The 22,486-nt window shown below is 43.7% G+C and overlaps 3 long non-coding RNA genes across 4 annotated transcripts in view; 2 read left to right on the top strand and 1 right to left on the bottom strand.

Moving 5' to 3' along the window:
- LOC115843251 (uncharacterized) overlaps positions 1-13,326 on the top strand; it is a 56,777-nt gene extending 43,451 nt beyond the window's left edge. The window contains exons 3-6 of the long non-coding RNA XR_004035686.2: positions 7,803-7,997; positions 8,466-11,165; positions 11,546-11,624; positions 11,915-13,326. This is a non-coding gene — a long non-coding RNA (uncharacterized lncRNA). The remainder of the gene's footprint in view (positions 1-7,802; positions 7,998-8,465; positions 11,166-11,545; positions 11,625-11,914) is intronic.
- Positions 11,690-20,438, bottom strand: LOC132593501 (uncharacterized). The gene is made up of 3 exons (XR_009559108.1): positions 20,361-20,438; positions 12,026-14,252; positions 11,690-11,737 (listed from the first exon to the last, which is right to left on the bottom strand). It is a non-coding gene; the product is annotated as an uncharacterized lncRNA (long non-coding RNA).
- Positions 14,479-22,205, top strand: LOC132593500 (uncharacterized). 2 transcript variants are annotated; one of them, XR_009559107.1, is made up of 4 exons: positions 14,479-15,098; positions 15,986-16,096; positions 19,039-19,843; positions 20,559-22,205. It is a non-coding gene; the product is annotated as an uncharacterized lncRNA (long non-coding RNA). The 2 variants fall into 2 exon arrangements; XR_009559106.1 differs by having other exon boundaries at positions 19,039-19,998.
- The last annotated feature ends 281 nt before the right edge of the window (positions 22,206-22,486 follow it).

Here is a 22,486-nt window from a genome sequence, read left to right as displayed (position 1 = left end):
TTAGAACCTTGGTGCCTTGCCAGTGGGAATGTAAAATGGTGCAGGCCGTGTGGAAAACCTGTAAAAGTTAGACAGAATTACCGTATGATTCAGCAATTCCACTCCCAGGTAAATACCCAAAGAATTGGAAAGCAGGAACTCAGACAGAAACGTGTACACCCATGCTCATAGCAGCACCATTCACAAGAACCGAAGGTGGAAACAACCCAAATGTCCATCAACAGATGAATGAATAAACATGTATAAATGCAATGGAAAATTATTTGGCTATAAAAAGAAAAATGAAATTCTAATACATGCTCCAACATAGATGAAACTGGAAAACATTATGCTAAGTGAAGTAAGCCAGACACAAAAGGATAAATATTGTATGATGCCACTTATCTGCAGTAATATAGAACAGGCAACTTCAGAGAGCCCGAAAGTGTAACAGAGGTTACCCAGGAGCTGGGGGGAAGGAGGAGTTATTTAATAGCGTTCCTCTTTGGGATGATAAAGTTTTAGAAACTGACAGTGGTGATGGTTGTACAACACTGGAAACATACTGAATGCCACTGAATTGTACACTTAACACTGGTTAAATGGTAATTTTTTTTTTTAAACAGAGAACAGGAGTATTTATTTATTTTTAATTAATTTATTTATATTTTTGGCTGCGTTCGGTCTTCGTTTCTGTGCAAGGGCTTTCTCTAGTTGTGGCAAGCGGGGGCCATTCACTATCATGGCCTCTCTTATTGCGGAGCACAGGCTCCAGACGCGCAGGCTCAGTAGTTGTGGCTCACGGGCCTAGTTGCTCCGCGGCATGTGGGATCTTCCCAGACCAGGGCTCGAACCCGTGTCCCCTGCATGAGCAGGCAGATTCTCAACCACTGCGCCACCAGGGAAGCCCCTATGGTAAATTTTTTATTGTGGTAAAATATACATATTTTTAGAAATGAAAGGAATTATAATTAAAAGTCTTTCTCTGAGTCTGTCAGGCACTGCACTAAATGTATCACATATCAATTTACTTAATCTTTACAACACTATGAGGTAAGTTCTTTTATTATCATTATACCCATTTTATAGGTGAGGAAACTGAGGCACTAAGTTTTGACAACTTGCCCAAAGTCACACATCTAGTGAGTTGCAGAATCAGGATTCAAACCCCAGCAGCCTGGCTTTCAGCTACCACGATCCACTGCCTTTAAAAGCAGTCACTCTCAGCTTTGGCTGAACTCGAGCATTTTCTGGGGAGCATTTAAAAATCCCCGTGTCCAGGCTGTACCCGGTTAAATCAACCTCTGGAGGCTGGACCAGGCATCACTAACTGTAAAAAGCTCCCCGGGTGCTGCCAGTGTGTAGCCAAGGTGAGAAAACCTGAGATGATGTTACAGCCATGACCTCAAAAGTGAACGGGAGTCAGCCACGGGGGGAGGCGGAGAAGGGTTCACTCCAGGCCATACATTTTATGAGTCATGTATTTTTATCAAACTGCATTGGTCTTTTTCCTATGTGAGAATAATGACGTGTCCTAATAGGAATGGTTGCCGATATTTATTGAGCAATTATGCCCCAAGCATGACACTAAATGCTTCTCACACTTTGTCTCCATTAACATTCATGATGATATTAGGTGTAAATGCCATCATCCCCATTTTACAGATGAGGCAACTGAGGCCTAAAGAGAGTGAGTTGCTTGCCCAACGCCACACTGGTACTAAGAGGCACTATGTGGGTACCCAGGCACATGTGGTCCAAGCTCAGCTCTCCAGCCTGCCCGGCCAGGGAAGCTGGCCAAGGGTGTCCCAGCAGGAACAGTGAGAAAGGAGGTGACCTACCCACTGCTGTTGGTTTTGTCTTATTTTGTTTTCTGTACCTGTCTGCCTATGGAAAGGCCTCTTGATTGAGTCAGGACCTTGGTGCTCCCATAACATCACCATGGCCCGGGGCTGCTCCGAGGAAGAAGTTTGTTAAAGAATCTGAATAATCTCACTCTGGGGTGGAGAGGAGGCCTGAGGCTGGGAGAATTTTGTTGGGGGGATTTAATGCATCATCAGCTGGCATCCAATAAGGAGATTCACAAGGCCCCTGGTTCGGGGAGAGTGGACCAGGGTGTGACAGTGTGTATGTTTCTAGGTCTGGATCATGTTGATTGTGTCCACAACTCAGAGCAATGCTCCACTAGGGAGAGGGGCTGACCCCGGGAGACACAATACAGAGAAGAGTCCCTTGACATTTTCCTCTGATTCTGAAAGGCCGCGACCACGTCTTGCTAACACAGAACTCTGCTTCGAGAACAGTGTCTGGCACGCAGTGTAGCTGCTCATTAAAAACTTGTGGAGCAAATGCATATGTGCAATGGGTGGGGGAACGGCTGCCCTGCAGATGCGTAGATGAACTGAGATCCTGGCTGGACACTTGTTAATAGACGAAGAGATGAAGGAAAAAATGTTCCAAGGAAGGAAAAATTCATGTTTCAAGTTCAGATTAAGCTTTTCTATGATGTCACCCATGACTGATGAGGAAACTGAGGCTCAAAGAGTTCTAGTGAATTTGTCAATTACGATGCAGCTAGAAAGTACCAGAACTTGGATTTGAACTTGGGCCCCCAGACTCCTGTTCCCGGGTTGTTTCTACTGCATATTAGCAAACAACCAGAGGATAATGCAAGTGAATAGAAAGAATATTTCATGGCAACGCGAGGACCCTAAACATCATCACCAATGAGAAAAAAATCATAATAAGAGTATTAGCTGAGATTCATTAAGAGCTTACTCTGTGCCAGGTGTATGTGTATTTGAAATACATTATCTCTAGAATCTTCCCCCCTAAAAAAACCCCATGGAATGGAAGCTATTATCGTTATTTTATTTTTTCTGGTATGTGGGCCTCTCACTGCCCTGGCCTCTCTCGTTGCGGAGCACAGGCTCCAGATGCACAGGCTCAGCGGCCATGGCTTACGGGCCCAGCCGCCCCACGGCATGTGGGATCCTCCTGGACCGGGTCACGAACCCCTGTCCCCTGCATCGGCAGGCGGACTCTCAACCACTGAGCCACCAGGGAAGCCCCTATCCTTATTTTATAGCTGCAGATATGAGGTCCAGGGGGCATCAACAAGCCTCAGTTTACACAGTTAATACGGAGCAGAGCAGAAATTCAAACTTGGGAGTCTCAGACCACAAAGTTTAGCCACTGTTCTCCTGTGAGTCCGTTCAGTGTCAGGCAAACTGCCCTTTGATTGTAACTGAGTTGATGATAATAATTATTATACCTTCCTTTCTGGGGCTTTTAATGTTTCTTCTTTTTTTTTTTTTTTTTGCGGTACGTGGGCCTCTCACTGTTGTGGCCTCTCCCGTTGCGGAGCACAGGCTCCGGACTGCAGGCTCAGTGGCCATGGCTCACGGGCCCAGCCGCTCTGCGGCATGTGGGATCTTCCCGGACCGGGGCACGAACCCGTGTCCCCTGCATCGGCAGGCGGACTCTCAACCACTGCGCCACCAGGGAAGCCCTAATGTTTCTATTTTAAGTGAACTTTCACAGTCCTTTGACAAAATTTTCCACATTTCAAAACCAGGTGTTTTGGTGTCATGTCCTGAGTGATGGAAATATTTCTGGTCTCAGCTGTGAAAACATAATTGGTAGATAGCCACAAAGAATATGAACACGGCTGCAGAGTAGGTTGTTATCAGCCTGGGGTCAACACCTCTGTGTACCTTCCCCGGGCCCCCTGGTGCCCAGTCAGGAAGCTGGGAAAGACTGCTTCTCCCCTTGCTCCTAAAACTCCTGGCCTCTCCCTGCCCTTCACCCACTCCCCTTCAGGAAAGGAGCAGAGACTTATCTGGTAGGTAAATTGGGGAAGAATCAAGCTGTCCTCTGCTCCCTGTCTCCTTGTGGAGGGGGAGTTGTTCTCTGATCCTATGTTGGAATTGGAAGATGCATTTCATTCTGGGGTCAGTGTGGGCAAGTCCAGTGGCCCACAGATATCTAGATTTATCAGCAACAGAGGTGACGTTTGGGCTCCCATCTGTGCTATAGATTGAATGTATGTTCCTCCCCTTCCACAAATTCATATGTTGAAACCTAATCCCTGGTGTCATGGCATTAGGAGATGGGGGCCTTTGGGAAGTAATTAGGTCATGAAGTTGGGGCCCTCACGTGTGGGATTAGTGCCCTTACAAAAAGAGATCCAGAGAGCTCCCTTGCCCCTTCCACCACTGGAGGACACAGTGAGAAGACAGCAACTCGGAGAGGCCCTCGCCTGGCCATGATGCACCCTGATCTCCGACTGCCAGCCTCCAAAACTGTGAGAAAGACATTTCTGTTGTTTGTCAGCCACCCAGTCTGGGGTATTTTTGTTACAGCAGCTCGAATGGACAAAGACAACCTGCTCGTTCTTTTGTCTTATTTCTCAATTGGTTAAGAACTCTGGCTGGGAAGGGACCTACCCCAAAAGCCCATCCCAAAGGATGCTAGTTTTAAAGAGGTGTGATGTCTGATCTATAAGCGGGAACAATGATTCAGCATCAGGGATGCTCTTTCTTTTCAGTTCACTTACTTATCCCACATTTACTTGCTAAGCACCTGCTGTTTGCCTGGCCCTGCACTAGACACCCTTTAGATAAGGATGAGCTGCTCCAAGTGGGAGCAAAAGGCTTCATCAAGACTGAAAAGAGTTTTCCGTTCTGACCTTTTGACTGTAGAGTGGGGTCAGCTCTTTTTGAGAAGGCTGGCATCCAGTTCCTATTGCCTGGGTTACAGTGCCCTGATTTTTCTTTGAGGAAATACACACCCCCTCATGAGTCACCCCGGTGGGACTGTCCAGGCACTCTGCCCTTTCCTAGCGGAGGGATGAATCCACAGCCGAGATTAAGTCAATGCACTGCAGATTCTGGGACGGTTGATCTTCACCAGAGTGAGGCAGGGTGGAAAGCAAACTGTAGCTCCCCTACTCCAGAAGAATACTTTTGAGAAGTCTGCTTGCTCCCTAGATGCATGGGACGGCTCTGGTTCTGTCTTCCTCCCTTCCTCTCTTTTTCCTTCCTTAGCTCTCAATTCCCCATCTGTGAGTGACTCAGTATCAGTCCCTTAAACTCTTCTCAGCACAGGTCAGCCAGAGTTCGTTGCCTTTGCAAGAGAATATACAACCCCACTGTCTGCACATGGACTGGAAGAATTAGAACCTTGGGTTCCACACCTTCATCTAACAGCTGGGGAAAATGAAGTTAAGGGGAGACTTTCCAGTTTGGGGTCGAAGAGGCCTTGTGGCTTGATGATTAACAGCACGAGTTCTTCAGTCATCTGGTCTGGACATAAAGCCTGCCTCTGCCATTTTGTAGTTATTGATTGATACGGGACACATTAACTTCCAAGCTTCAGGTCATCATCTCTGAATATAGGATACTAACAGTACCTAGCTCCCAGGGCTGGGAACACTATGAAGTGCATAATAACCTTTGGCTGTTATTTTAGTGATTATTCTTCTAGATTTCTTCTGAGAAGTCATGCAAAACAGGAATGTAAATTGCAAAAAAGATGCTGAGCAGGGAGGCACTAAAGACAGCCTTTCTCCAAAGGGGATGTTTATTTCAGAGGCACACAGGGGGAGGCTCAACCAGCTGTTTTCCAGGAAATCATCCACTTAACCCAGGGTGAGCTCTAAATTTTAATGACCAGCCAGTGTCGAAGGACTGGAAAAAGAAGAAAACAAACAAGGATGATGTAAAAATCCAGCCACACACTGTATAAACTCTGAGGTCTCCAACATTTAATCGGATTCCTGAGTTTGGAGGTGGTTCCCACCTCCATCAGGAAAAGAATCATAACCATCACTAATACTGGCAGCTAAAAAATGAACCTAATAGTAAATATCAGAAACCAAATACCAAGGCTCACTAGGATCTTGGAAACAGATGTAATTGATTAATCCATACGCGTTGGATTAAAAGTCTGGGGGTGGGGAGGGGAGCTCTGTACTGGAATTTTCTTCTGCCACAAATGCTCTCCCCAGTCCCCCACTTCCCTGTACACCCAAACTCTCTCATCTCACCTCAAATGTCACCTCCTCTGAGAAGCCTTCCCAGTTCTAATGGAGCTATGATCTCAGAAGGTCCTCTTTCTTCCCAGCAATACCAAGTTTGTAATGAGATGCTTTTTGCAGTTGTTGGATCAGTTGCTTTCCCCAAGTAGATTGCAAGTTCCAGGTGACCAGAGATCTTGTCTGTTGTATATACTACTGTAGAACAGGTTAGACTGGTTTCAGACCCACAACTGAAACTCTGTGTATCTTTGTTGATTTAATGACTTCGGCAATGTTCTATTATCATTCATTCACTCACTATATGAGGACTTAAATCTTCAGCATGAATACTATATATTCATGCTAAAGAATATTTAGCATGAATACTTCTCATTCAATTAATTATTAATAACCTATAAGTGTTTACTATCTGCCAGGCAATCTGCCCACAAATGTGGGCAATGAGGACACAGCCGTGACAAAGAAACAAAAATCTCCACCCTCATGGAACTTAGGGGGAAGGGACCATCAATGAATACATAAATATGACATAAGTTTGTGGAGCCTTAAGTGCTTTGGAGAAAAATAAGTAGAGGAGAGAAATAGGGAGGGTCAGGATGGGGGCAATTTTGAAGAGAGATGCTGGAGAAACCCTCCTTGGGCAGAGACCCCGACAAGTGAGGGAACACAGTGAGGGGCACCTGGGGGATAATTCCGGAAAGAGCAGCAGGTGCAAAGGTCTGAGGGGGTGTGTCCTTGGTTAGTGTGGCCACAGTGGAGAAAGCAAGGGAAAGAGGGTGGGTGAGGCAGTCAGGGGAGCAGATGCATGCAGGTCACCGAAGGACTTGTTTAGATTTTGCTCTGAGATGGGGAGTCATTGGAAAGACACATCTGGGAAGAGATGTGGGAATTAAAATTATTTTCGATGGAATTCCCTGGTGGTCCAGTGGTTAGGACTCCACTCTCACTGCCAAGGGCCTGGGTTCAATCCTTTGTCAGGGAACTAAAGATTCCACAAACCGTGCGGAGCGGCTAAAAAAAAAAAAAAAAAAAAAAATTCAAATAACCTGACTCTGGAGACTAAATGGAAAGGGGGACCCAGGGAGATGTAGGGGGTTGTTAGGCAGCTCCAGGAACCCTTTTTCTGCCTGCACCAGGGCAGGGGCTCACGTGGCAGATGAGTTGTCAGGCTCTGTGAAAGTAAGAGCACCAGGAAGTGCTGAAGGATTGAAGGTGGGATGTGAGGGGAGAAAGGGGTGTCAGGGGTGACTCCAATACTTCTGGCCTGAGTCACTGAATGAACAGTTGCCATGAGCAGAGTACTATGAGGAAAGCAGGTTGGAGAGAGGTGGTGATGGTGGGGAGGGAGAATTCCAGAGGCTGGGTTTCACGCATGTGATGTTTCAGACTATTTTTATAACATCCAACTGGAGATACTGACAGGACAGACACAGTCCTTGCCTCTCTGGGAACCTATATCCTAGTGAGGGAGAAATCCCGTCAACACCACAACTAAGAGACAACCTAACCTGTCATACAGTGCCAGGTGTCGTGATGGTCTTGTGATGGGGAGTGGTGACTGTCATAGTTGACTGGGGGCGGCCTCGGTGGGCAGGTGACGGGAGAGCTGAGACCCAGGACAGGGACAGCAAAGCCAAGTCCCGGCGGAAGGAATGAACTTAGTGAGTTAGAGGAATAGAAGGAAAGCAACTCCAGAAGGCTTACCCACAGCTGGGTCTTACTTTACATGTGATGGGAAGCTGACTTGGAGGATGTGGTCACCTGATTTCCATTTTTAAAAAAGGTAACTTTGGAGACTGGATTAGCATTAGAGGGAGCAGGAAACCTGATTGGCAGTCCATTAACCGTCGTCTAGCCAAACAGGACGTCGCCTTGGAAGGCCACTGGAGATGGAGTAAATCAGAGAGATGTGGAATCTGCTTTGGAGGCAGGGCCAGCAGGATGAAATAAGAATCCAGGATGCTGCTGCAGTCTTGGGGTAAGTCGTTGAAGGCTACCATGAGCTAAGTGGGGGCGACACAGCTAGGAGGATCCAAGCCCTCTTTGGTCACATCAACTTTGAAATGAATGAGGAAGGAGGCACAGGGAGATCATATTGGCATTTTTTTAATGTTAGTAAAACATACATAATCGCAAATTGGAACTATCCAGCTTGATGAATTTTCCCAAAGTTGTCACATATCCGGGAAATCAGCACCCTGAAAGTCCCCGTGTCCTCTCCTAATCATTCTTCTTTCCCCAAAGTAACCTCTGTCCTAGTCTGACATAGTTTTACTGGCATTTTTAAACCTATGATTAAGAGATAATAATCAGAGGTAAGCGTGGGGCATTTGCTTATGTAATTCTCAGAAAAATAACCTCACTTGGTTTTTTAGACTAAGGCTTTGTTTTCTTTTATCGTAATTTTGAGGTTTGCTCGTGCGTCTTTTTCTCCTTCTTCCCACAGGAGGTGCTCACGTGGAGTGTGAGGTCTCGCCGGACCCCAGGCTGGCAGGTGGCCTTTGTCTCCGTGAGTCAGAAGGGCATCAAACCACGGCCCCGAGGTTTAACCGCGAAGCCCTGCCCCTGGCACCGAGCAGGTCCTCCCCCCCACCACCCCCTTCCCCTCTGCGTTTCATTTTACTCGTCCAGTCCCAACAGAAGGCTCTTCATAAGGCACCGTCGTCAGTTTATAGTGCTTGCAGTGTTTTAACACTTTAATGACATGACAGCCAATTTTATTCTGTCCTGGAAATTACTCTCTTCTGTTTCTGTTTCTCTCCCTCCCTCTCTCTCTTCTCCTCTTCCTCCCGTCTCACTGTTCCTGCGATTATTTCTTTTGGAAATAATTCCTCTCACACTCTGCCTCCATAAATCTCTGAATCCCGGCAGATGGAACAAGGCTGCTATTACGAGGGAACAGAATCAACAGGGAAGCGGCAAGCGGGAGGCAAGCTTTATGCTCTGTGGTTTCGTCCCAGTAGGAGGACGTGATGGCACCTCCAGGACAAAAGGTTCATCTTTTCAACTACTTTGACTTCTCAGGAGCCCCCCAGCCCTGTGGTCTTTTCATGAGAGAACTGTTTTCACCTCCTTGGCTCTGCACATGTTTTCTACATAATATTAAACAGTAACCTTTGAGTCCCCACATACTGGACGCACAGACCACAGTACACACAGACACACACACAGACACGCACACACACACTCTGGCAAAGATAAAACAACTTTTAACTTAATTTGGCTCTTCCTTTTTTTTCTTTAACACCTTGAGATATAATTTACATGCTGTAAAATTCACCCATTTTTAGCCATGTAGTTCGATGTTTTTCTTATTTACCGAGTTGTATACTGGCTGTTTCTTTTTGAAAATGGAGCCCGTGGGTGAACATTTTGACCCCACGTGCTCCCTCCTCACTTTGAAAGGTGACATCTAAAGTGCAGAGAGCAACTTCTGTTTCACCCCCAAAATAGTTGTTTTATTCATTCTGCCATTTACAACTTACTTCCTGTGTTTTGATTCTGAGCTGCTCAGACCTGCTTCTTAGAAGCCAGGTGGATTCATTTTTTACACTGTCACGAAGTTTCTCTTGTGTTAGAGGAATTTTCTGTTTGCTTGTTTGTTTTGTTAGTGTTTAGTGAGTCTTCAGATCTTTGTTTCATCTGCTGGGCTAATTAGAGAGACTTGAAATGTATCTTTGTGACACGAGAGACTATATAGAAATATTTGGTATTTAAAGCTCAGCTCAAACGGTCACAGCATTCTGACTGCTGAGATTGGTAAAAAGAAAAAAAAATGAAGTTACCAAGAAATAGAAATAGGGCATGGAGGCCTAGAACTTTTTCCTAATATTACATCTTCATCTATAGTTCGGTCTTGATATCTGAGTCTTTCTCATTTGAAAAGCAGAAATGAAAATAATCACTTTAGGAGATCTGCCTGAGGACTGCATGAGCTAATTCACGTGAAAACACCTAGAATGCTAACCATTTTTAAAAATTTATACATGTTCATTGGATACAAATCCTAAGGAACTTCACCAATGGCATAAGGATCGTGTTTTGGCCACGACACGGTACATTAATAAAAGCATAGCACCTGCTGTTGAAGACTGTGTACCAGTTTAACCAATTGTTCAACGAACAGGTAATGAGGCTTGCTGTGTGCCAGGCACCGGGGATAGAATGGTGGACAGGCAGGTACAGTTGGATGGAAGAGAGATGTTCAACACATAGTTGAGCAAATAAGTATCTAAGTACAAACTGTGCAAGGGTTAAAGAAACCATTCTGGTATGTGTGTATGCATGTGTGTGTGCGCATTTAAAGCAATTTAAGGTGTATTTTGCTAGTAAATGTATACCTATGGGCATAGAGAAATTTTCTGGAACAACTCATGAGAAATTGGTTACAAGTGTTTCTTTTTGTACATAGATAGGGGAATGTCTTCTACTTTTTATTCTGTAACTTTTCTATGCAATTTCAAGTTTCTAACTATAAGCATGTACTTTTGTTTAGCTGTTTAAATATCAGTAGGCTTCTCTGATCAGTAGGCTGGGAGTCCATTATTATTTTCTTCATTAGACTTCTATTAAAAAACAACCTGTTATTTAAAATGAACAAATGATTAACCGCTTGCAATATTTAACTTGTCATGCCAATTAAATATTAAATATTACACTTGAGAAGACAAAGGTCATTTACAAGAGTGCAAGACTGCATCAACCCACACTAAATTGTTACCACCTGCTCGCGCCCCCAGTTTGCCCAGACAGCACTTTCATTCAACAGATATTTACTGAGCGCCTACTGTGTACTAGGTAGGCATTGTTCTGAGCACTACTAGATAAAACAAAGCCATCAGGGAGTCAGGCTAGATTCTAGTTGGAGGAAACAGACAAATAAGTAAACCAAATACATATTTATATATAATATGTGCTATAAAAAATTAAAGCAGGGCTGGCGGGCAAGTGACGGATGGTGCCCTCTGTTCATCATATAGAATACACTCTGTAGTTGTATCACTGGAAAGAAAGACTGGGAGGCCTGAGAAGGTGCCATTTCAGCCTGGATGAGGGAAGGAGGGAATGAGCCATGCAGATAAATGACTGCCAAAAGGACCAGTAAAGGCTCTGAAATGGGAAAGCTGGAAACCAGCAAATCTTGGCAGTAAGTACGTGTACTGACCATTGCACCATTCATTCTGTCCATTTGTCACAGCGTTCAAAACACTTCATTTAAAATTTAAAAAAAAATACTCAAAATGAACACTGATAGCTTCATTATTGTACATACAGGGCTCAGATTATGTGGTTCTGGGCACTGCTTCTCTTGTTCGATATTTAATAAAAAATAGTTGATGTGAACTATACATCCTAGTGAAACAGAGATACATCTTTATTAAGACGTGTTCTAAACTTCTTTAGCCATATCGTCATTCCGATACATTTTTATTATTCTAACAGTATCTCATAAAATGTGTATTACTGTACTACATGCCCATTTCTAGCCACTGAAAATTAAATTAGTGAATATTAATTACTTCACAGTCATAAGGAAAAGGATCCTGAGATGCGTTGTTTCCCGTCTACTCTGAGATGCTTCCCAGCAGGAGGGGCACAACGATAGGTAAGTGAATCCATGAACTACTTGAAATAACAAGAAAAAAAGCTGACAATAACTAGCCTTAGCTCACCATCTAGCTGTATATGCTGGGATGCACTTCCTGCTGTGGTCCCCACCTGTAAAATGAAGGGCAGCTATTACGTTGTCTGAGTCCTTTGATTCCTTCTCTTGCTCTCTCTCTCATATTCTGAGATCTAACTTTATGAATTGATTAAAATAACTGCTTTGTAACCAGTGATTTTCACTGTCGCTGGCTGAACACTAAGTTAATCTTCTCTTCCTCCTTCAAACAGGATTCTGTGGGTGGGTTGCCCTATAACAGCGGTTCTCAACCCGAGGCGATCCGAACGCCCTCCCCACCCCCCTTCTAGGGGACACGTGGCAGCTACAGGAGCCGAGGTTACCTGTCATGACTGTGGGGGGTGCCGCCAGCATCTGGGGTCTAGGCCCAGGAAGCTGGTAGACACCCCACAACGCACAGGACAGCCCCCTGCAACGCAGAATGACCCAGTCCAAATGTCAACAGTGCCGAAAATGAGAATCTCCGGTCTAGAGAAACTGGAAAAGATGGAGAAGGGAGGAAATGAATGGAGGGCACTGCCTACTTATGTCCAGCTGGTATTTTCCCACCTAAGAAACAACACAGCAACTTTGGTCTTTTTTGATGCTGATTCTCCTCTATTGATTACGCTTTATTATTCCTGAAGACTTGGGTGTGTGACTTAAATAACCCCACGTTAGACACAAGCACAACAGAATAAATGAAAACTGGAGGGCAAATTCTAACATGTACCATAACTATAAGAACATTCTTTCTAAGGCTTGAAAAAGTCTTCAGATCCTTGGTTTAATTTAATCGACAATGCGTTCATCTGCATATGGCATTCAGCAGCAAAATAAACTTTTTTTCCTGCGTCTTTTGTTTCCGAATCAATGGGGAACAAAGGATATCCCGGTTCCATTCAGGCAGTTTCAATGATTCTCAAACGTGGGAGTAGTAGTCGAGCCATTTAAAATACAGTGATGAGAAAGCATACTTAGTAACCTTGTAAACATGCTATGAAAGTACAAGGGAACCTTTAAGAAGGATATCCAAATGTCCTTTTTATATAATAGCCCTTTGTACTATGAAATGTTCAGAGGTCCATAAAATGGAATTGAACAGAACAGACTAGAAGAGTGCAATTTCCAAGTTTTCTAGTAATGGTGCTGTTAAAACATTATTTTTGTTTCTTAACACTCAGAAAATTAAGTTTCCTCACCCCAGGATCAGCCCTACTCACAGAAAGGACTTTGGACCCATATTTAACCAACCGTCAGAAGGGATTCAAAAGGAGGCTAATTGAACACTGAGGTTTTTGAAGCTCTCAAACGATGACCCAAGTGTTTTCTTGAAAACAGCAGCAGCTTGGCAGGAAGCAGGAATTAGACAAGAGAATTGATGGAAACCTGCCCTCCAAATGGGAAGAAAAACTTCCAATAACAAACTGTGAGGTTTGAAATCACTGCGTGTTATATATTCATTATTCAAATGGCCACCGCCCTTATTGCCTGGCATTTTCTCCTGCTTCTGAGCTGCCCCAAGAAACGCACTTTAGTAAGGATGATCCCCCCTGTCTGAGGAAAGGGAAACCCCTCTTTGTCTCCCCATTCTGCCCCCCGCTTCTATCTGCATTCTCGCTCTGTTCTAGCTGCATGTTTTGCAATCCCCTCCAGTGTTCCAAAGGCCAATGAAATCAGTCTCCCATAAGGGTACCCAGCCAAGTACACTCACTGCTCAACTGTATTTTTCTCTCTCTTAGCCCTTTCACCCACTGATTTCAAATTTCTCTTTAATAGGCCAGCTATGGCAGACCTCAACCGAGTAAGTGATGAAAAGGCAAGCTAGGAAACCACACAGGTACGGTTTCTCGAAGAGGAGAGCAGCCCGATGTTTCTCATCTAAATCCTGAGGCCTCACTCCAGCCTACAAAGACAAGTGGCAGGAAACTAACAGCAATAATCAAAATGAGCTCAGCTGGCCTCGAATTGCTTTTAAAAAAGTGTGTGGAGGGGAAGGAATACAGGCACTCTGCCCAGGAGAACCTAGAGAGAAAGAAAGCTTCTCTCCTAAAAATCCCTGAAGTTTGCTGCCAGTGATTCAGTACATACCTGACCAAAAAAAGAAAATTTCCTACCCTAACTGGTTTGGCTGTTTCCCGGCTACTACCTAGAGAAGTAAACAGAACCTTATCATCTCAGTTACATCTGATTTGGACTTTTTTTTTCCCAAGTAAATATTTGTAATTTCAATGCAGTTCCATTACTGCCACTGCTGTCTTTGAATTGGACTGACTGACAATACTGTCTTGGATGACGCCGACTCCATAGCAACAAGCCAGGGAAGCCTGTACCTTCCTCCCAGCTGGCCTCCCTGTGGCCACTGGGAGGGCTGGGGGAGTATTTGGTGACTGGGGACCTCGCACTTATCTTAGGTTGTAGCTGAACGGAGAAACGTTTTTCCTTTGCCCTCTGGGCCCCTCAGTCGGTCAGGATTTCTGCTGATCGCTCTGCACCTCTCAATGAATCCAGCACTCTGGGCATTTTTCTCTCTTTATTCAGGAAGTGGCGAGCTGAGCCCTGAGATTCTTTCTGCTCCGATGATATAAACAAATTGCAGAGGAAGTCAAGTCAAACTTTCCCTTGCTGCTTTTGTTCTCCCAACTAGCAATTCAGAAAACAGAGCCAACTTTTTTTCTTTTTGGATGCCTTTGAAAGATTGCTCTTAACTGGAAAGGCAGAAACCCTCTTTTTTTTTTTAAACAAAGATACTCAACTTATTTTTTCAAAAAAGAAATGCCCTAGATGGGTTTTTTTTTTTTTAAAGGCCGTTTCTGAGACTTTTCAAACCAAATTGCTTCCCTGACATTGCATACTTACCTAATGGTGGTTCTTCCCTTCAAATTTCAACCAAAAGAGCAATAATGAGCTTCGTGAGGACAATGGCTAAACCTGACTGGAGGCTCCTGGGGCCCTAATTCACAACCAAGGAGAGGCAACAGTCACGATTCAATAAGGGTGCTAGTACAAGGCACACGCCAGACAGAAAGGAGACATCTTATCTGTATAATCTACAGACGCTGCTTGAAAAATCACACATAATTAAGCCCTTCTCACAGTGGAAGCTACTTGAAGCTTTATCACCAGCTTGTAAGATGTCATCTCTGGGCTTCACTGATGGCTCTGAGTGAACATTTCCAAACCAGAGGCATCTGACAATCCGGGTGACGTGTTTACCATGCCTACCTTAGTCATCTAACTAAGAAGCTCTGCACTACATAACTGAAGGAAAGCAGAATGGCGGGGATGGCCCTGCGGTGGCTTCCCACACTGGGTGTTCTGTTACATTAATCCTGGTGCAAGAAATAAGACATGACAGTCATATGCATATCTATATGCCACGCTTGCCTGTCCTCAACTGGCCCTCCCTGTACACAGGTGGGTAGTCAACTTTCAAAACAGCCTGATTTTCTAGTGAAGCGTGTTAGAGTTCAAATACAGGCTCAAGCTACTTACTGCATCTCTGTGTTCCCTTCTTTACTATAGGGATATGTTCTAACATGGCAGTGCTGTTACATGGGTTAAAAATAATAATATATAGAGATATCTCACCCCAGTGTGTGGCATAATAACTACCTACTCTCAAAGGTAGTTGTTAATAAAATTCATAACACTGAGTTCCCCGGGTCAGGAAAAACTAGCATTGGTAGAAGCTGAACATCGTAGTATTTGCAAGGTTATTTCTATGTCAGAACATGTTTGTTCAATCATGATCATCCCTGCCCTCCTTATCTACAAACATATATATACTGGAGATATTTATAGACTACTAGGTATATAAAATCATTTATGCAAGTTGTAATTGTGCAATTACTGAATAAACAGTAGATGAAAGGAAAATGTGAGGTTCTGAAAGCTGGCTTTAATTCATGGCTTTCTTTTTTTTTTTGGCTGCGTTGGGTCTTCGTTGCTGCGCGCAGGCTTTCTCTAGTTGCAGCCAGCGGGGGCTACTCTTCGTTGCGGTGCACGGGCTTCTCATTGCGGTGGCTCCTCTTGTTGCGGAGCAGGGCTCTAGGCATGCGGGCTCAGTAGTTGTGGCTCGCGGGCTCTAGAGCGCAGGCTCAGTAGCTGTGGCACACAGGCTTAGTTGCTCTGCAGCATGTGGGATCTTCCCAGACCAGGGCTTGAACCCACGTCCCCTGCATTTGGCAGGCAGATTCCTAACCACTGTGCCACCAGGGAAGCCCTAATTCATGTTTTATCTTATATTCATTAAACTATTTATTTACTCGTCTACACTCTCCTCTCTGTTGATTATCTTCCAGGCACGCATTTCCCTTGAGCAACATCAGATGAGAAAGCAATCGCTTTTCCATTGCAGGGGAAACAGAGAAACAGGAAACCCAGAGGCAACGACTTGCTTGGAGGCCTCCAAGGTATGCACGGCAGTGTTAGAAGCTGTGTGCACCTCCACACCCCATAACTACTTTTAAAGCTTTGATGTAGAAACGTGCAATACCTACAATGCTCCTGAATTTCTGTAAAGCAATAGAGCGATCATGCACTGATGCAACTGCCATACATTTATAGAATTCAACATTGCGTTCAACAAACTATGTCAAATACCCACCAAGTGCTGGGCACTAGGATACAAAAAGGAGTAGTCATCAGTGCTGGCTGGCCCCAAATGAAGACTAGACACACACTTAAAGGACCAGAAAAGCAGGGACACCATTACAATCCCTCTCGACTGCCAAAGGAGACAACCAGAAAATTCAGAAAAGCTATTTTTAACATGTACGTGTTTTTGTCTCTTTGAAAAATATAACTTTTCATTTTAGTTTGGATTTTTTTTTTTTTTTTGCGGTACGCGGGCCTCTCACTGTTGTGGCCTCTCCTGTTGCGGAGAACAGGCTCCGGACGCTCAGGCTCAGCGGCCATGGCTCACGGGCCCAGCCGCTCCGCGGCATGTGGGATCTTCCCGGACCGGGGCACGAACCCGTGTCCCCTGCATCGGCAGGTGGACTCTCAACCACTGCGCCACCAGGGGAGCCCTTAGTTTGATTTTTATTTTAGCTTTTATTTGGTTATGGGTCTTGGGATAGCGTGTATTACTGTTCAGGAAATACACCTCTCCCACGCCTGCTTTGGATGGAATATACTTCCCTGACCCACTGATTTGGGCTCAGTCATGTAACTTTGCTGGTAATAGGCTGTTAGCAAGCAGGATGCAAGCAAAGCCTTAGAACGTGTTTACACCGCGGGTCTCACTCTTTTTGCATGTCCAACGGTGCTGTGAGAAGAACATGCCTGTTCATTCAAGGAGGATGAGAGACACCTAGAGCAGACCCTGACGCAACCCACACCTTGAAGCCCAGCCCAGACAGTCTAGATCATCTGAAAACCAGCCAACTTGCAGATGCTTTTGTGAGAGTAAATAATTATTGTTTTAAGCCACTGAGCTTTGGGTGATTTGTTACATGACATTAGCATGGCAACAGCTGACTGATGTAGGCCTCATAATACTTATAGGTCTTAATCTGTCCGTGGGCATACCGTGACAGATACTAAATTACCCACCCCCCCAAAAAAAAGTAATTAAAAAAAAATGCTTCAGGGCTTCCCTGGTGGCGCAGTGGTTGAGAGTCCACCTGCTGATGCAGGGGACACGGGTTCGTGCCCCGGTCCAGGAAGATCCCACATGCCGCGGAGCGGCTGGGCCCATGAGCCATGGCCGCTGAGCCTGCGCGTCCGGAGCCTGTGCTCCGCAACGGGAGAGGCCACAGCAGTGAGAGGCCAACGTACCGCCAAAAAAAAAAAAAAAAAAAAAAAAAAGCTTCAAACACTTGTCTTACTGATTTGTTATGTAAATCAAGGTCAGTTATAGCCTTTCATGGACTAAATGAAACTTGAGGTCCATAATGTTTAAATGAAACAGCATATGGTTAAAAAATAAAAGAGGTATGAGGCACCAGATGAAAGCCTTCATTTCCACAAATGCTTCATTCCAAAAACATTTTTCACTCAAAGAGATACTGGTTGTACTCTTGTGTTCAACCCTGAAGATACAGTACTAAGTATTAATAGCTAACCCTTATCAATTGCTTACCAGGTACTGGGTTTCGTTTTTTGGTTTTTTACTAGTATTTTTTTGGAAGTATAATTGATTTACAATGTTGTGTTAGTTTCAGGTGTACAGCAAAGTGATTCAGAAATATATATACACACACACATATATATATATATATATACACACACACACATTTTTCAGATTCTTTTCCATTATAGGTTATTACAAGATGTTGAATATAGTTCCCTGTGCTATACAGTAGGTCCTTGTTTATTTTATATATAGTAGTGCGTATCTGTTAATCCCAAACTCCTAATTTATCCTTCTTCCCCTCCCTTTCCCCTTTGGCAACCATAAGATTGTTTTTTTTATGTCTGTGAGTCTATTTCTGTTTCGTAAATAAGTTCATTTATATCATTTTTTTTAGATTTCACATATACGTGATATATGGTATTTGTCTTTCTGACTTACTTCACTTAGTATGATAATCTCTAAGTCCACCACACTGCTGCAAATGGCATTATTTCATTCTTTTTGATAGCTGAATAATCCATTGTGTGTGTGTGTGTGTGTGTGTGTGTATATATATATATATATATGCCACATCTTCTTTATCCATTCATCTGTCAGTGGACACTTTGGTCGCTTCCATGTCTTATGCTATTGCAAATAGTACTGCTATGAACGTTGGGGTGCATTATCTTTTTGAATTAGAGTCTTCATCTTTTTCTGATGTATGCCTAGGAGTGAGACTGCTGGATCATATAGTAACTCTATTTTTAGTTTTTTTAAGGAACCTCCAAACTCTTTTCCAGTGGCTGCACCAATTTACATTCTTACCAACAGTGTAGGAGGGTTCCCTTTTCTCCACATCCTCTCTAGCATTTATTATTTGTAGACTTTTTGATGTGGCCATACTGACCGTGTGAGGTCATACCTCACTGTGGCTTTGATTTGCATTTCTCTGATAATTAGCAATGTTAAGCATCTTTTCATGTGCCTGTTGGCCATCGGTATGTCTTCTTTGGAGAAATGTCTATTTAGGTCTTCTGCCCATTTTTTGATTGGGTTGTTTGTTTTGATATTGAGTTGTATGAGCTGTTTGTATATTTTGGAAATTAAGCCCTTGTCGGTCGCATTGTTGGCGAATATATTCTCCCAGCCCGTAGGTTGTCTTTTCCTTTTGTTTATGGCTTCCTTTGCTGCTTCCTTCTTAATGCTTTATCTACAACTTATTTAATCCTCAAAACTGAATGTAGTACTTACTATGTTTACTGTGTAGTTACTATGATTATCCCTATGTTGCAGATGAGAAAATGGAAGAAGCAAGAAGATAAGTGACTTACCCAAGCTTCCACAATTTGTAAGTGACAAAGCTGGGATTCAAACCTAGGCTGTCTGGTTTCAGAGCTCACACTCTTACCCACCCTGGGATGTTGACAGGGAATTTGCAGAGTAAAAGGGGCAGCAACCTTAACGAACAAGTCAAGTCAATAATTACAAACCATGGGCAGGACTATGATTGAAAAGAACAGGAAACAAGGGTTAAGAATAATAGAAACTGGCCTTCCCTGGTGGCACAGTGGTTAAGAATCTGCCTGCCAATGCAGGGGACACCGGTTCAAGCCCTGGTCCAGGAAGATCCCACAAGCCACGGAGCAACAAAGCCCGTGCACCACAACTACTGAGCCTGCGCACTAGAGCCCGCGAGCCACAACTACAGAGCCCACGAGGCACAGCTACTGAAGCCCACGTGCCTAGAGCCCGTGCTCCACAATGAGAGAAGCCACCGCAATAAGAAGCTGGTGCACCGCAACGAAGAGTAGCCGCCGTTCACCACAACTAGAGAAAGCCCGCGTGCAGCAACAAAGACCCAACACAGCCAAAAATTTAAAAAAAAAAAAAGAATAATAGAAACTGTTTTAGACAGGTTGCCAGAGAAGTCTTCTCTAGGTAGGGGAAATTGCTTGAAGGATGAATATGATCAGACCAAAAATGGCTGAGAGAAGATTGTTCTCCAGAGAGAAGAGCGGACAGGTTAGTCTTGAGTCAGTACACAGACTGGTATATTTTAGGGACTGAAAAATGGCCATTGCTTCAGGAGGCCAAGAAGGTGAGTGTGTCTCTTGCTCATCTCCATAGGACAGGGGTTGGTCAACAGATTTTTTGTAAAGCACCAAATACTAAATACCTTAAGCTTTGTCGGCTCTGTGGGCTCCGTCTCAATTACTCAACTCTGATGCTGCAGCATGAAAGCAGCTGTACATGGTAAGTAAATGGATGAGCATGTCTAAGTTCCAATAGAACTGTATATATGGACACTGAAATTTAAATTTCAGTGTGACAGTTCCATAAACAGCAAGTATGTGTGTGAAGACACAAGGATAGTCAAATGTGGTGCATTTCTCATATATCAGGGAACTTACATTTGATACACCTTGAGCTTGGAACTCTGGTGAGTTCTCTATCAAAGTATAAGTGATACCAGTAAAACATAATTTTGAATAAAACTAATAACTAGGTTTTTAACTAATAACTGGGTTTTTAAATCATTCTACTAATCACGATTCTCCAGAAAAACAGAATAGGATATGTAAGTATAGGAAGAGATTATTAGGAAACTGACTCACGCCATTACGGAGGCTGAGAAGTTGCACAATTTTCTGTCTATAATCAGGCAGCCCAGGAGACCCAGGGGTGTAGTTCCAGTCTCAGTCCAAAGGCCTAAGAAACAGGAGTACCTAGGGTAAGAAAATCAATGTCCCCACTCGAGCAGTGAGTCAGGAAGGGCTGAATTCTTCCTTCCTCTGCTTTTTTGTTCTATTCAGGCTCTCAATGGACTGGATGACGCCCACCCACACTGGGGAGGGCGCACTGCTTTACAGAGTCCACTGATTCAAATGCTAATTTCATCAGGAAACACCTTCACAGCCATTCCCAGAAATAACATTTAACCAACATCTGGGCAACCCATGATCCAGTCAAGCTGACACACAAAATTACCCATTACAGTCTGCTGAAGAGGAGCACACGATAATGGTCACCCAGGAAGAAGAAGTATTGGCACTGACAAAGATAACGCAAAAGAAACGCTCCATCGTTACAAACTAGTTAATGGGTGTCATCATTCAAAGCGTATTTGAGATTCATCACTGCCCTGGAAAGCTCAAATTGCCTAAAATCTTACAGGTCATATTATAAACAACTGGACAGATGTTTTCCCAAATCTGACACAACAGTCCTAAAAATTTACATCACCTAACCAGGTAATGTGTTGCAAAGCCAAAAGAAACTTTTCTAAATTGACAACAACAAATTTTGATCAATCCTGATGGTGGAAAGATTAAATCTTCTTTCTAGTAGTCTCTCTAAAGAAAATGATAATCCAAGATCACTGTCATATTAACAGGTAATCCAAGAGCGTGCAGCCAAAATACATAGGAAACGCACATTACAGGGAAAGTCAGGTAGTTAATAAAATATAAAGATGTTATTTGGAGGGTTTTGTGATGTCAGTGCTATTTTCAGCTTTAAAAATTGGGTAATTTGTAGTATATTCTTTTATTCTAAATAAATACTAACTTTTATAACATTTTTCATAACTTTTCTACATCCTTTCTCTTAAAGCCCCCAATTTTATAACCTTCAAGGCTACCAACCTGGAACCAGCTCTGATTAAGCATCTATTATAGGAGCCAGGCATCTCTAGATGCTAGAAATGTAACATTGAATGGAATAGACACTGGTGGTTTTAAAATGTCTACTAGAATCTGAAAAAGAATATATATATGTCTAACTGAATCACTCTGCTCTACACCTGAAACACTGTAAATCAACCGTACTTCAATAAAAAAAATTTTTTAAGTGTAAACACATTGGGGGAAAATATTCTGTGACACTCCCCCTTCAAAAGGCAGAAGCCTCTCCCTTTGAGCTTAGGCTGGACCTCATGACTTGTTTCTAAGGAGTAGAATATTATGCAGGTGACACTGAGCAACACCCAAGCCCAGTCAGAAAACACACTGCGGTTTCCTCCTTGCTCTTTCCCTCTGGAAGGCAACGGCCGTGTCCTGAGAATATTCAAGCAGCATTATGGAAAAGTCCACATGGGGAGGAACTGAGGCCTCCAGCCAGCAGCCCTGTGAGCTCCATCTGAGAAGCGGATCCTCCAACTCCAGTCAAGCCTTTAGATGTTGGCGGCCTTGACCAACATCCTGACTATATCGTGACTACTTACAAGAAACCTTGAGCCAGAGCCACCTGTCCAGACTGTTCTCAGTGATTCCTGACCTCAGAAACGGTGTGAGATAAGAAATGTTTGTTATTTTCAGCTGCTGAGTTTTGGGGTAGTTTGTTACACAGCAAGAGAGAAATAATACACCACCAAAAGTCCTGTTTTCATGATTCTTACATTCCGATGTTTGTTTAGGGGCAATGAATAAATGTTGTTTGAGGAGATGATGAACGACAGTAAATCAAATAAATGTATCAGATTATTACCCATTCATTTATTTATCAAATATTTACTGAGAAGCACCATATGGTTATCTGTGTTCTAGGCATCAAGCTAGAATAATAAACGAGAAAGCCAGAAAACCCTCCCTGCATGGAGCTTCCAGTCTGGTAGAAAACCAGGTTTTTGCCCTGTCTCTGATGTGACGCTCCCTCACTGCAGGACACTGGAATGAAGCCTCCATTTCCCTGTTGCAGTTACATACATTATCTGACATAATCCCCACCACAGCCCCCTCTCCCT

This window comes from Globicephala melas, chromosome 15, assembly GCF_963455315.2.
Source record: "Globicephala melas chromosome 15, mGloMel1.2, whole genome shotgun sequence".
Lineage (NCBI taxonomy): Eukaryota > Metazoa > Chordata > Mammalia > Artiodactyla > Delphinidae > Globicephala > Globicephala melas.
This window is presented reverse-complemented; position numbering and strand designations above follow the sequence as displayed.